Source organism: Mustelus asterias, unplaced genomic scaffold (assembly GCF_964213995.1).
Source record: "Mustelus asterias unplaced genomic scaffold, sMusAst1.hap1.1 HAP1_SCAFFOLD_43, whole genome shotgun sequence".
Classification (NCBI taxonomy): domain Eukaryota; kingdom Metazoa; phylum Chordata; class Chondrichthyes; order Carcharhiniformes; family Triakidae; genus Mustelus; species Mustelus asterias.
The window spans coordinates 1,522,495-1,535,056 of NW_027590120.1; the positions used below are offsets into that span (position 1 = coordinate 1,522,495).

The 12,562-nt window shown below is 45.3% G+C and overlaps 1 pseudogene; it reads right to left on the reverse strand.

Annotated features, from left to right (window-relative positions):
* LOC144482895 (uncharacterized) overlaps positions 1-12,562 on the reverse strand; it is a 348,044-nt pseudogene that overhangs the window by 164,819 nt on the left and 170,663 nt on the right.

Below are 12,562 nucleotides of genomic sequence, written 5' to 3' on the forward strand. Positions count from 1 at the left end.
GCAAGCGATAGGGCCACTGCTGAGGGTAGTCGAACAGCCATCGAGTTTTAACCGCACAAAATGAGGTCCTTCGGCGCATTATGTCTGAACTGGTCATCAAACACCTATCAAGTCGAATCCCATCTTCCAGCACTCGATCCAAAGCCTTGTCATAGAGTTTACAGCATGGAAACAGGCCCTTCGGCCCATCTTGTCCATGGCGCCTTTTTAAAAAGATCCCTGATCTAATCCCAATTACCTTCATTTGGCCCATATCCCTCTATACCCATCGTACCCATGTAACTATCTAAACGCTTTTTAAATAATAAAATTGTACCAATCTCGATTGCTACCTCTGGCAGCTTGTTCAAGACACTAACCACCCCCTGTGTGAAACAAATGCCCCTCTGGACAGTTTTGTACCTATCCCCTCTCAACGTAAAGCTATGGCCTCTAGTTTTAGACTCCCCTACCTTTGGGAAAAGATATTGACTATCTAGAACATAGAAGATAGAACAGTACAGCACAGAACAGGCCCTTCGGCCCACGATGTTGTGCCGAGCTTTATCTGAAACCAAGATCAAGCTATCCCACTCCCTATCATCCTGTTGTGCTCCATGTGCCTCTCCAATAACCGCTTAAATGTATCTAAAGTGTCTGACTCCACTATCACTGCAGGCAGTCCATTCCACACCCCAACCACTCTCTGCGTAAAGAACCTACCTCTGATATCCTTCCTATATCTCCCACCACGTACCCTATAATTATGCCCCCTTATAATAGCTCCATCCACCCGAGGAAATAGTCTTTGAACGTTCACTCTATCTATCCCCTTCATCATTTTATAAACCTCTATTAAGTCTCCCCTCAGCCTCCTCTGCTCCAGAGAGAACAGCCCTAGCTCCCTCAACCTTTCCTCATAAGACCTACCCTCCAAACCAGGCAGCATCCTGATAAATCGCCTCTGCACTCTTTCCAGCGCTTCCACATCCTTCTTATAGTGAGGTGACCAGAACTGCACACAATATTCCAAATGTGGTCTCACCAAGGTCCTGTACAGTTGCAGCATAACCCCACGGCTCTTAAACTCCAACCCCCTGTTGATAAAAGCTAACACACTATAGGCCTTCTTCCCAGCTCTATCCACTTGATTGGCAACCTTTAGAGACCTTTGGATATGGACCCCAAGATCTCTCTGTTCCTCCACAGTTTTCAGAACTCTACCTTTGACCCTGTAATCCACATTTAAATTAGACATACCAAAATTAATCAGCTCACATTTATCAGGGTTAAACTCCATTTGCCATTTTTCGGCCCAGCTTTGCATCCTATCTATGTCTCTTTGCAGCCTACAACAGCCCTCCACCTCATCCACTACTCCACCAATCTTGGTGTCATCAGCAAATTTACTGATCCACCCTTCAGCCCCCTCCTCTAAGTCATTAATAAAAATCACAAAGAGCAGAGGACCAAGCACTGATCCCTGTGGCACTCCGCTAGCAACCTGCCTCCAATCCGAAAATTTTCCATCCACCACCACCCTCTGTCTTCGATCAGACAGCCAGTTACCTATCCAATCGGCCAACTTTCCCTCTATCCCACACCTCCTCACTTTCATCATAAGCCGACCATGGGGGACCTTATCAAACGCCTTACTAAAATCCATGTATATGACATCAACTGCCCTACCTTCATCAACACACTTTGTTACCTCCTCAAAAAATTCTATCAAATTTGTGAGGCGCGACTTGCCCTTCACGAATCCATGCTGACTATCCCGGATTAATCCGCATCTTTCTAAATGGTCGTAAATCCCATCCCGAAGGACCTTTTCCATCAATTTACCAACAACCGAAGTAAGACTAACCGGTCTATAATTACCAGGGTCATTTCTATTCCCTTTCTTAAACAGAGGAACAACATTCGCCATTCTCCAGTCCTCTGGCACTATCCCCGTGGACAGCGAGGACCCAAAAATCAAAGCCAAAGGCTCTGCAATCTCAACCCTTGCCTCCCAAGGAATCTTAGGATATATTTCATCTGGCCCAGGGGACTTGTCGACCTTCAGTTTATTCAAAACTGCTAGTACATCCTCCCTCCGAACATCTACTTCCTCCAGCCTATTAGCCTGTAACACCTTCTCTTCCTCAAAAACATGGTGGAGAAAATATACCACCTGATCCATGGAGTTATTGGTGTTCCTGGTAAGTGACAATTACCCTTGTAGTTCTCTAAATCTGTGTGTGAGCTGCTCTATGCTGTTAAACCATGACTGATCTACATGTCAGCATTTTACAGACACATGATCAGTGATAAGATATACTGATCCCAGTGGACCTATCATCAGCACAGTGGAAGTTTGAGCTGGAGGATTTATCAATGATTTCGTAATTCAGCACTTGGAAGGCAGTGGGAAAATCAGACAAAGTCAGCATGGAGTTACAGAGGGGAAATCTTGTTTGAAGAATCTATTGGGTTTTTTTGAGGATGCAACTCGTCGAGTTCATTGGGGAGAACCAGTGGATGTGGTTTATTGAGACTTTCAGAAGGCTTTCGACAAGGTCTCACGGAACAGACTACCATGTAAAGTGAAAGCACATGGGATTGCAGGCAATGTTTTGAGATGGATAGAAAGCTGGTTCGCAGATAGAAAGCAATTATTTGTCAATAAATGGGCCTTTTTCTGATTAGCAGTCAGTGTCTAGTGGGGTACTGCAGGAATCTGTGTACGGACTCCAACTGTTCACATTACATATTAATTATTCTGAAAATGGTGCGAAATGTATCATCTCCAAATTTGCAGATGACAAAAGGTGGGTGAGGGTGAGCTATGAGAAGTATGCAGACATGCTTCACTGTAATTTGAACAGGCTCAATGTATGGGCATGTGCAAAGCAGTTGCAGTAAAATGTGGGTAAATGTGAGGTTATCCACTTTGGCAGCAATAATAGGAAGACAGATTGTTATTTGAATGGGTTTAAATTGAGAGAGGTGGATACTCAGCGAGACATTGGTGTCCGTATGCATCAGTAACTGAAAGTAAGCGCGCATGTACAACAGGCAGTAAAGAAGACCAATGGTATACTGGCCTTCATAGGGAGAAGATTTGAGTACAGGAATAGAGACGTGTTACTGCAGTTGTACAGAACATTGCTGAGGCCACACTTCGAGTATTGTGTGCAGCTTTGGTGTCCTTATCTGAGGAAGGATATCCTCGCTATCGAGGGAGTACAGCGAATGTTTACCAGGCTAATTCCTGGGATGGAAAGTCTGTGATATTAAGAGAGACTAAGTCGGTTCGGGCTTTATTCATTGGAGTTCATTGGAGTGAAACATATATTAATGGAACAGGTTTAGACAGGGTAGATTCAGAAAGAATGTTCCCGATGCTCAGAAAGTTGAGGACGAGGGTTCATGGTTTGAGGATAAGCATCAACCTTTTAGAACAGAGGTGAGGAGAAATTTCTCCATTCTGATGATCTATGGACTTCACGACCACAGAAAGTAGCTGAGGCCAAAACCTTTCATGATTTCAGGAAGAAATTATATATAGCTCTTGGGGCTAAAGTGATCACGGGATATGGGAGCAAGGGATGGTCAGGATATTGAAGTTGATAATGATCCATGATCAAACTGAATGTCGGAGCTGGCTCCAAGGGCCGAATGGCCTGCTCCTGCTGTTCTTATATTTCAATGTTTCAATGATTGTGAAACTGGGGTGAGTCTGAACCTGGCGTGGGCCTGAACCTCTGGAATTGTTTGGACATATTGATTGAGCGACGTTGGTGCGGATATGAACCTGATGTTCTGAACCAGATGAGGCTGCGCACCTAATGATAACTTGAAGACAGGTATGGTGCAAACCCAGGGTGGATTTGAAACAGGGGAGATTGCACCCCCCTCCCTCACACAAATAGCCTCAACCCCACTCCTCACCACCCCAACCTGCCCGCAAAACACCACCCCAAATCCCTGCACTCGGAACATATTCCAAATGCTCCTTGTGTACATCTGTATCCCTCATTCCCCATACCGTAAGAGACCTTATGACATAAGCAGAACGAGGCCACTCGGCCCATCGAGTCTGCTTTACCATTCAATCCTGGCTGATGTTTTTCTCATCCACATTGTCCTGTCTTTTCCCCATAACCCCTGATCCCCTTCTTAACCAAGAACCTATCTATCTCTGTCTTAAAGACATTGAATGACTTGGCCTCCTCAGCCTTCTACAGCTGAGAGTTCCACAGATTCACCACTCTCTGGCTGAAGAAATTCCTCCTCATCTCTGTTTTAAAGGGTCGTCCTTTAGCCTGAGCTCTTTGCCCACTCGCCTAACCTGTCCAGGTCCTTCTGCAGCCAACCCCCCCCCCCCCCCCCACTTCCCTTCCTCATTACTCCCTGTCCATCTACATGTCTTTGTATCATCTGCAAACTGAGCAACAGTGCCCTCATTACATTCTTCCAAATCATTAATGTACATTGAGAAAGGTTGTGATCCCAGCAACGGCCCCTGAGGCACACGACTGGTCACTGGCTGCCGTCCTGAAAAAAAACACCTTCGTGCCCATTCTCTGCCTTCTGCCAGTCAGCCAACCCTCTATCCATTCCAGGATCTTACCCTCAACTCCATTGGCACTTAACTGAGTTGTGACCTCTGGTTCTAGTTTTTTCCTACTAGTGGAAACATCCTCTGCACGTCCACGCTATCCAGGCCTCGCAGTATCCTGTAAGTTTCAATAAAATCTACCCCCCTCATCTTTCTAAACTGGGGCCCAAAACTGTTCACAATACTCCAAATGTGGTCTTATATAGCCTCAGAAGTACATCCCTGCTCTTATATTCTAGCCCTCTCGACATGAATGCTGGCATTCCATTTGCCTTCCTAACTGCCGACTGAACCTGCACGTTGACTTCCAGAGAATCTTGAACAAGGAATCCCAAATTCCTTTGTGCATCTGATTTTCTAACTATTTCCCCATTTAAAGTATTTTAAAGGCTTCCCAACCCTCTGGCTTCCCACTAATCCTTGCCACTTTGTAGGTTTTTTCTTTTGCTTCTATGCTGTCCTTGACTTCCCCGTCAGCCATGGATGCCTCGACCTCCCCTTAGCATGTTTCCTCCTCTTTGGGATGAATTTATGTTGTGCCTCCCAAATAACTCTCAAGAACTCCTGTCATTTCCGTTACACTGTCTCCCCTGCGAGGCTCCCTTTCCAATCAACTCTGGCCAGATCCTCCCTCATGTCTTTGGAGTTACCTTTATTTAATTGTAATACCGTTACATCTGATTCCAGATTCTTCCTCTCAAACTGCAGGGTAAATTCTATCATATTGTGGTCACTGTTCCCTCAGGGTTCCTTCACCTTAAGTTCCCTAATCAAGTCTGCCTCATTACACATCACCAAATCCAGAATTCCCTGTTTCCTAGTCGGCTCTGGCACAAGCTGCTCCAAAAAACCATCTTTGACATTCCACAAATTCCTTTTCTTGGGATTCACTACCTACCTGGTTTTCCCAGTCCACCTGCATATCGAAGTCCCCCATGATTATTGTAACATTGCCTTTTGTATAGGCTTTTTCTATCTCCTGATGTATTTTCTGCCCCTCATTCTCTCACTATCCCCTTCACTACCCTCAGACTGTACTTTACCCTTTACCTCCGCTAATCGTTCCCGATGTTTACTTTTGAAGGCCAGTTTCCGAAGTTCAAAGTCTGTCTATTTTCCCTTCCCCCTTTCCCTTGCCTCCTTTTTTTTCTTTTGCCTGTAATTCGAATAGATTTCATTATTTTGCTTGCTGTTCCTCCCTTTCGTTTCCTTTTGCCTGCAATTCACAGAGTTTTAATTATTTTTCATTCAGTCAGTTTCATTTGTAACTGAATTCTCGCCATTTCCAACGATTCTGACTGTGCTTCTGACAATTCCAAATGCTGTGCTGTCGCCACAATTATCTCTCGTTTCCGTACTCTGTCAGCCAATGTCAACTACAATGTGTTTCCAATTCCAAAAGCTTTGCTTTCGTCACTTTCTGTGAGGTAACTTGCGTGACTTCCTCCACCCGCAGAAACTTCTGAGCCTCGGAAAGAGCCATCAATCCAAACCACACTCCCCATTTAAACTGGAATACAACACCTGAAAAGAAAACACAAATCTGCGCACCACTCAATGTCTTTGAGTTCACTAATCCCAAATCAATCAAGAAATCCCGGAGCCCCCAGTTGTAATCAGTCAGGTTGGATACTTCCAGGTGTTCCATGAAGCTCGAGTGACCTGTAACGCTTTACCTTGAATCTGGCCAGAAGGAGCACGAGAGGTTTCACTTCAGGTGTGAGTGAACTGACCCACGAGGAACTCTTATTCAAAACAAAGTTTAATTAAGAATATTGTTGACGTGGATAGTAAGACAATTAGCAAGAACTTTTAACAATTGCAAACAAGAAACACAACAACCACGGTAATGTACACCTCTGAAGGAAATATCTCTAGTGTGTTCCAACCAAAGCCAACATCCAATCCACAAAACCCTCCAAATCAGCACAATACAGCAGAGGTAAATGCCGAATTATTACACGTGTCCAGCCTCCTGGGCTGAATGCTCAAACTCCCTTGAGAAGAAACTCAGAAGAGGTTGTAGTCGAATCTGTTTCACAAAACACAGCCTTCTAAAAAGAGAAGGACAGGGAGAGGGAGAGAGAGAGACTGTTTCTTAGTTTCCTGCTAAACTGCTTCCCACAACTAAACTAAAAGACCAAAAGGAAAAAAATGATCACGTGACTGCCACAGCTTATTTCCACCTCCATGTAAGCTGCACGATTTAAATAATAATTCTTCAAGGAACACTCACAAAGAACAAAGAACAATACAGCACAGGAACAGGCCCTTCAGCCCTCCAAGCCCGTGCCGCTCCCTGGTCCAAACTAGACCATTCTTTTGTATCCCTCCATTCCCACTCCCTTCATATGGCTACCTAGATAAGTCGTAAACGTTCCCATTGTGTCCGCCTCCACCACCTTGCCTGGCAGCGCATTCCAGGCCCCCACCACCCTCTGTGTAAAATATATCCTTCTGATATCTGTGTTAAACCTCTTCCCCTTTACCTTGAACCTATGACCCCTCGTGAACGTCACCACCGACCTGGGGAAAAGCTTCCCATGACAACATTAACACTCACGCTCTCAACTCACCACTCCCCATTACCCCAACACTCTCCCTCTCACATCAACACTACCCTGCCACTTCAACACACACCCTCATCTCAACACACTCCCGCTCACCTCAAGAACCTCAGCCCTTAAATCTTTGCAACAGATTTGAGGTTCTTGCCACCAGTGTCGATGGGAAAAATGACTGTGAGAAGGACGAGCAAACTGTCAGCAGTACTAGGGTGCAGGGTGCTGCTGCAACGGAGAAATCAAAGAGAAATGTAGTAGTAATTGGGGATAGTGTAGTTAAGGACATAGACACTGTTCTTTTTGACCAGGATAAGGAATACCTGAGGTTGTGTTACCTGCCTGGTGCTTGGGTCCAGGATGTATCATCTGGGCTGTAGAGGAATCTGGAGTGTGAGGGTGAAAATCCAGTTGTCGTGGTCTATGTAGGTGCCAATGACATAGACAAAACAGGAATTAAGGATCTGCAGAGGCAGTACGAAGAGCTGGGGAACAAATTAAAAAGCAGAACCAACAAGGTGGTAATCTCTGGATTACTACCTGAGGCACGCGCAAATTGGTGCAGGGTTAATAGGATTAAGGAGACGAATGCTTGGCTCAAGGATTGGTGTGGGAGGAATGGGTTCGAATTCATGGGGCATTGGCACCAGTATTTGGGCAGATGGGACCTGCAGAGATGGGATGGTCTCCGTTTGAACCGTGCTGGGACCAGAGTCCGAGCGAATCGTATCACTAGGGCTGAATATAGGGCTTTAAACTAATTTATGGGGAGGAGGGTGCAGAGGTAAGAGGAATTACGAAATCAATGGTAGAGGAGAGGAAGCGAGTGCAAGTGAATGAGGGCATTCAAGTAGTTAAAGGAGTTGAGGGCGAGAGAGACGTTGATAGTGTTTCATCAAATCGGGTCCAGATAAAAGCTGGAATAAAGACACTTTGCCTGAATGCACGAAACATTCGGAACAAAGTTAATGAGTTGATGGTGCAAATCAGCACAAATGGGTATGATCTAGTGACCATTACAGAAACGTGGCTGCAGGGAGACCAGGACTGGGAGATGAATATCCAGGGGTATCAGGCATTTAGGAAGAATAGACAGGAAGGAAAAGGTGGTGGGGTAGCTCTGTTAATAAAAGATAATGATGTGGAGATGCCGGCGTTGGACTGGGGTAAGCACAGTAAGAAGTCTCACAACACCAGGTTAAAGTCCAACAGGTTTATTTGGTAGCAAATACCATCTTGGAGATCCTCTCCACTTGGAGCCGGCAGTTTGCGGTGTCGATGGTAGTCATGATGTGGAGATGCCAGCGTTGGACTGGGGTAAGCACAGTAAGAAGTCTCCCAACACCAGGTGAAAGTCCAACAGGTTTATTTGGGAGCAAATGCCATGTATTTGCTACCAAATAAACCTGTTGGACTTTAACCTGGTGTTGTGAGACTTCTTACAATAAAAGATAACATCAGGGTAGTAGTGAGGGATGACATAGGCTCCAAGGAACAAAACGTGGAATCGTTATGGGTGGAGATAAGGACTAGTAGGGGGAGAAAGACACTAGTAGGCGTGGCCTATAAGCCCCCAAATAATATTGTTGAGGTGGGGAGGGCTATAAACAAGCAAATAATGGATGCGTGCAAAAACGGAGCGGCAATAATCATGGGGGGCTTCAACCTGCATATTGATTGGCTGACTCAAGTTGGAAGGGGTGGGATGGAGGAAGAGTTCTTAGAATGCTGTTGGGACAGTTACCTTGAACAGTATGTTACAGAACCGACGAAGGAACGAGTCATCTTAGATCTGGCAATATGTAACGAGGTAGGGAGAATTAAGGATGTTTTGTGAAGGATCCTCTGGGGTCAAGTGATCACAATATGGTCGAATTTCTGATACAAATGGAAGAGGAGAAAGTAGGGTCCCATACCACTGTCCTCTGTTTGAACAGAGGGAAGTACGATAGGATGAGGGCTGAATTGGCTAAGGTGGGCTGGGTTAGCAGACTGGTAGATAGGACAACTGAGGAACAGTGGAGGATTTTTAAGGAGATCCTTTTCAGTACTCAGCAACAATATATTCTGGTGATAAAGAAGGACTGTAAGAAAAGGGACAGCCAGCCGTGGATAACGAAGGAAATTAAGGAGAGTATTAAATTAAAGACCGATGCGTACAGAGTGGCCAAAAATAGTGGAGAATTGGAAGATTGGAAAAACTTTAAGAAACAACAAAGAACGACTAAGAAAGCGACAAGGAAAGGAAAGATAGGTTATGAAGCTCGGCTAGCTCTAAATTTAAAAAAATGATAGTAAAAGCTTTTACAAATATATAAAAAGGAATAGAGTGGCAAGAGTGAATGTTAGACCCTTGGAGGACGAGGGGGGGATTTAATAGTGGGAAATGAGGAATTGGCTGACACTTTAAATACGTTTTTTGTGTCGGTCTTCACGGTGGAAGACACAAATAGTTTACCAAATATTAATGATAGAGGGTTGGTAGGAGGAGAGGTACTCAATACAATTAATGTTCGCAGGGAGGCAGTGCTTGGTAAACTAACGGGACTGATGGTGGACAAGTCCCCGGGCCCGGATGGAATGCATCCCAGGGTATTGAAAGAAATGTCATAGGTAATAGCGGATGCGTTAGTGGTTATGTATCAAAATTCGTTGGATACTGGGGTAGTGCCGGCGGATTGGAAAACGGCTAATGTTACGCCGCTGTTTAAAAAAGGAAATAGACAAAAGGCGGGTAACTACAGGCCGGTTAGCTTAACGTCTGTAGTTGGGAAAATGCTGGAATCCATCATTAAAGAAGAAATAGCAGGCCATCTGGATAAGAATGGTTCGATTAAGCAGACGCAGCATGGATTCATGAGGGGAAAGTCGTGTTTGACGAACTTGTTGGATTTTTATGAAGATGTGACGAGTGCGGTTGACGGAGGGGAATCGGTGGATGCGGTGTTTTTGGATTGCCAAAAGCGTTTGATCAGGTGCCTCACAAAAGGTTGCTGAAGAAGACTGGGTCACACACAGTTGGGGGTAGGGTGTTAACGTGGATTGGGGATTGGCTATCCGACAGGAGGCGGAGAGTCGGAATAAATGGGTGCTTTTCTGGTTGGCAGATGGTAACTAGTTGAGTGCCGCAGGGATCGGTACTGGGGCCTCAACTATTTACCATTTATATAGACGATCTGGAGGAGGGGACTGAGTGTAGGGTAACAACGTTTGTAGACAACACAAAGATAAGTGGAAAAGTGAATCGTGTGGAGGGCGTAGAAGGTCTGCAGAGAGATTTGGACAGGCTGAGTGAGTGGGCGAGGATCTGGCAGATGGAGTATAATGTTAACAAATGCGAGGTTATTCACTTTGGAAGAAATAATAGCAAATTGGATTATTATCTAAATGGAAAGAAATTACAACATGCTGCTGTGCAGAGGGACCTGGGGTCCTTGTGCATGAGATGCAAAAACCCAGTCTGCAGGTGCAACAGGTGATCAAGAAGGCAAATGGGATGTTGGCCTATATCACAAGGGGGATAAAATATAAAAGCAGAGATGTCTTGCTGCATCTGTACAGGGCATTGGTGAGGCCGCAGCTGGAATACTGTGCACAGTATTGGTCCCCTTATTTGCGGAAGGATATATTGGCCTTGGAGGGAGTGCAGAGCAGGTTCACCAGGTTGATACCAGAGATGAGAGGTGTTGATTATGAGGAAAGACTGAGCAGATTGGGTTTGTATTCATTGGAATTTAGAAGGCTGAGGGGGGATCTTATGGAGACCTATAAGATAATGAAGGGGCTGGATAGGGTAGAGATGGAGAGATTCTTTCCACTTAGAAAGGAAACTAGAACTAGAGGGCACAGCCTCAAAACAAAAGGGGGTCAGTTTAGGACAGAGTTGAGGAGGAACTTCTTCTTTCAGAGGGTGGTGAATCTCTGGAATTCTCTGCCCACTGAAGTGGTGGAGGCTACCTCGTTGAATATGTTTAAATCACGGATAGATGGATTCCTGATCGGTAAGGGAATTAGGGGTTATGGGGATCAGGCGGGTAAGTGGAACTGATCCACTTCAAATCAGCCATGATCTTATTGAATGGTGGGGCAGGCTCGAGGGGCTAGATGGCCTACTCCTGCTCCTATTTCTTATGTTCTTATATTCTGATGTAAACTCAAACCAAGGGAAATGTTTGTCTCGTCTCAATTTCTACTTTGGACTGACAATGTTGACTTGATTTTACAGGATATGAGAAGATCAGTACCAAAAACCAAACGAAACATCAGATTGATACCTGACGGATTCACTCAATTCATCAGAACCCGAATGTAAGTGTGTCATGAATGGAATTGAAATTCAGAATGCAAATTTTAAATTGATTTGCTCTTTAACCAGAGCTTGTGTAGGTCAATGAGGACAGGAATTTAGATAGATTCAAATTTATCATGGGTCGAATGTGGAAGTCTGGCCAGTCAACTACTGGACGACGAAGGGTACTCTGTCCACCGTGTCCCGTGTTTGTCTTCTGAGGAGGTCGGTGCGGTTTTTCGCTCTGGCACATTGGAACTGTTGATCGATGAGTCAAGCATCATATCCTGTTCTTATGAGGGCATCTTTCAGCATCTGGAGGTGTCTGTTGCGATCCTCCTCATCCGAGCAGATCCTGTGTATACGGAGGGCTTGTCCATAGGGGATGGCTTCTTGAACGTGTTTAGGGTGGAAGCTGGAGAAGTGGAGCATCGTGAGGTTGTCCGTGGGCTTGCGGTACAGTGAGGTGCTGAGGTGACCATCCTTAATGGAGATGCGTGTGTCCAAGAATGCTATCGATTCTGGAGAGTAGTCCATGGTGAGTCTGATGGTGGGATGGAACTTGTTGATGTCATCATATAGTTGTTTCAGTGATTGTTCGCCATTAGTCCAAAGGAAGAAAATGTCATCGATGTATCTCGTGTATAGCATCGGTTGTAGGTCCTGTGTGGTGAAGAAGTTTTGTTCGAACCTGTGCATGAAGATGTTGGCATATTGAGGTGCGAATATGGTCCCCATGGCTGTTCCGTATGTCTGGATGAAGAACTGGTTGTTGAAGGTGAAGTCATTGTCCAGGATGAAGCGGATGAGTTATAAAATTGCATCTGGAAACTGGCAGTTGTCGGTGTTGAATACTGAGGCAGTTGCAGCAATGCCATCATCGTGGGGGATGCTGGTGGAGAGTGCCAAGACATCCATTGTGACGAGGAGTGCTCCTGGTTCAACTGCTCCATGTGTGCTGAGTTTCTGTAGGAAGTCCGTAGTGTCGTGACAAAAGCTGGGGGTTCTTTGTACAATGGGTTTCAGGATGCCCTCGACATAGCCGGAGAGGTTCTCGCACAGGATCCCATTGCCCGATACGATGGGACGGCCAGGTGTGTTTGCCTTGTGTATCTTCGGGAGGCAGTA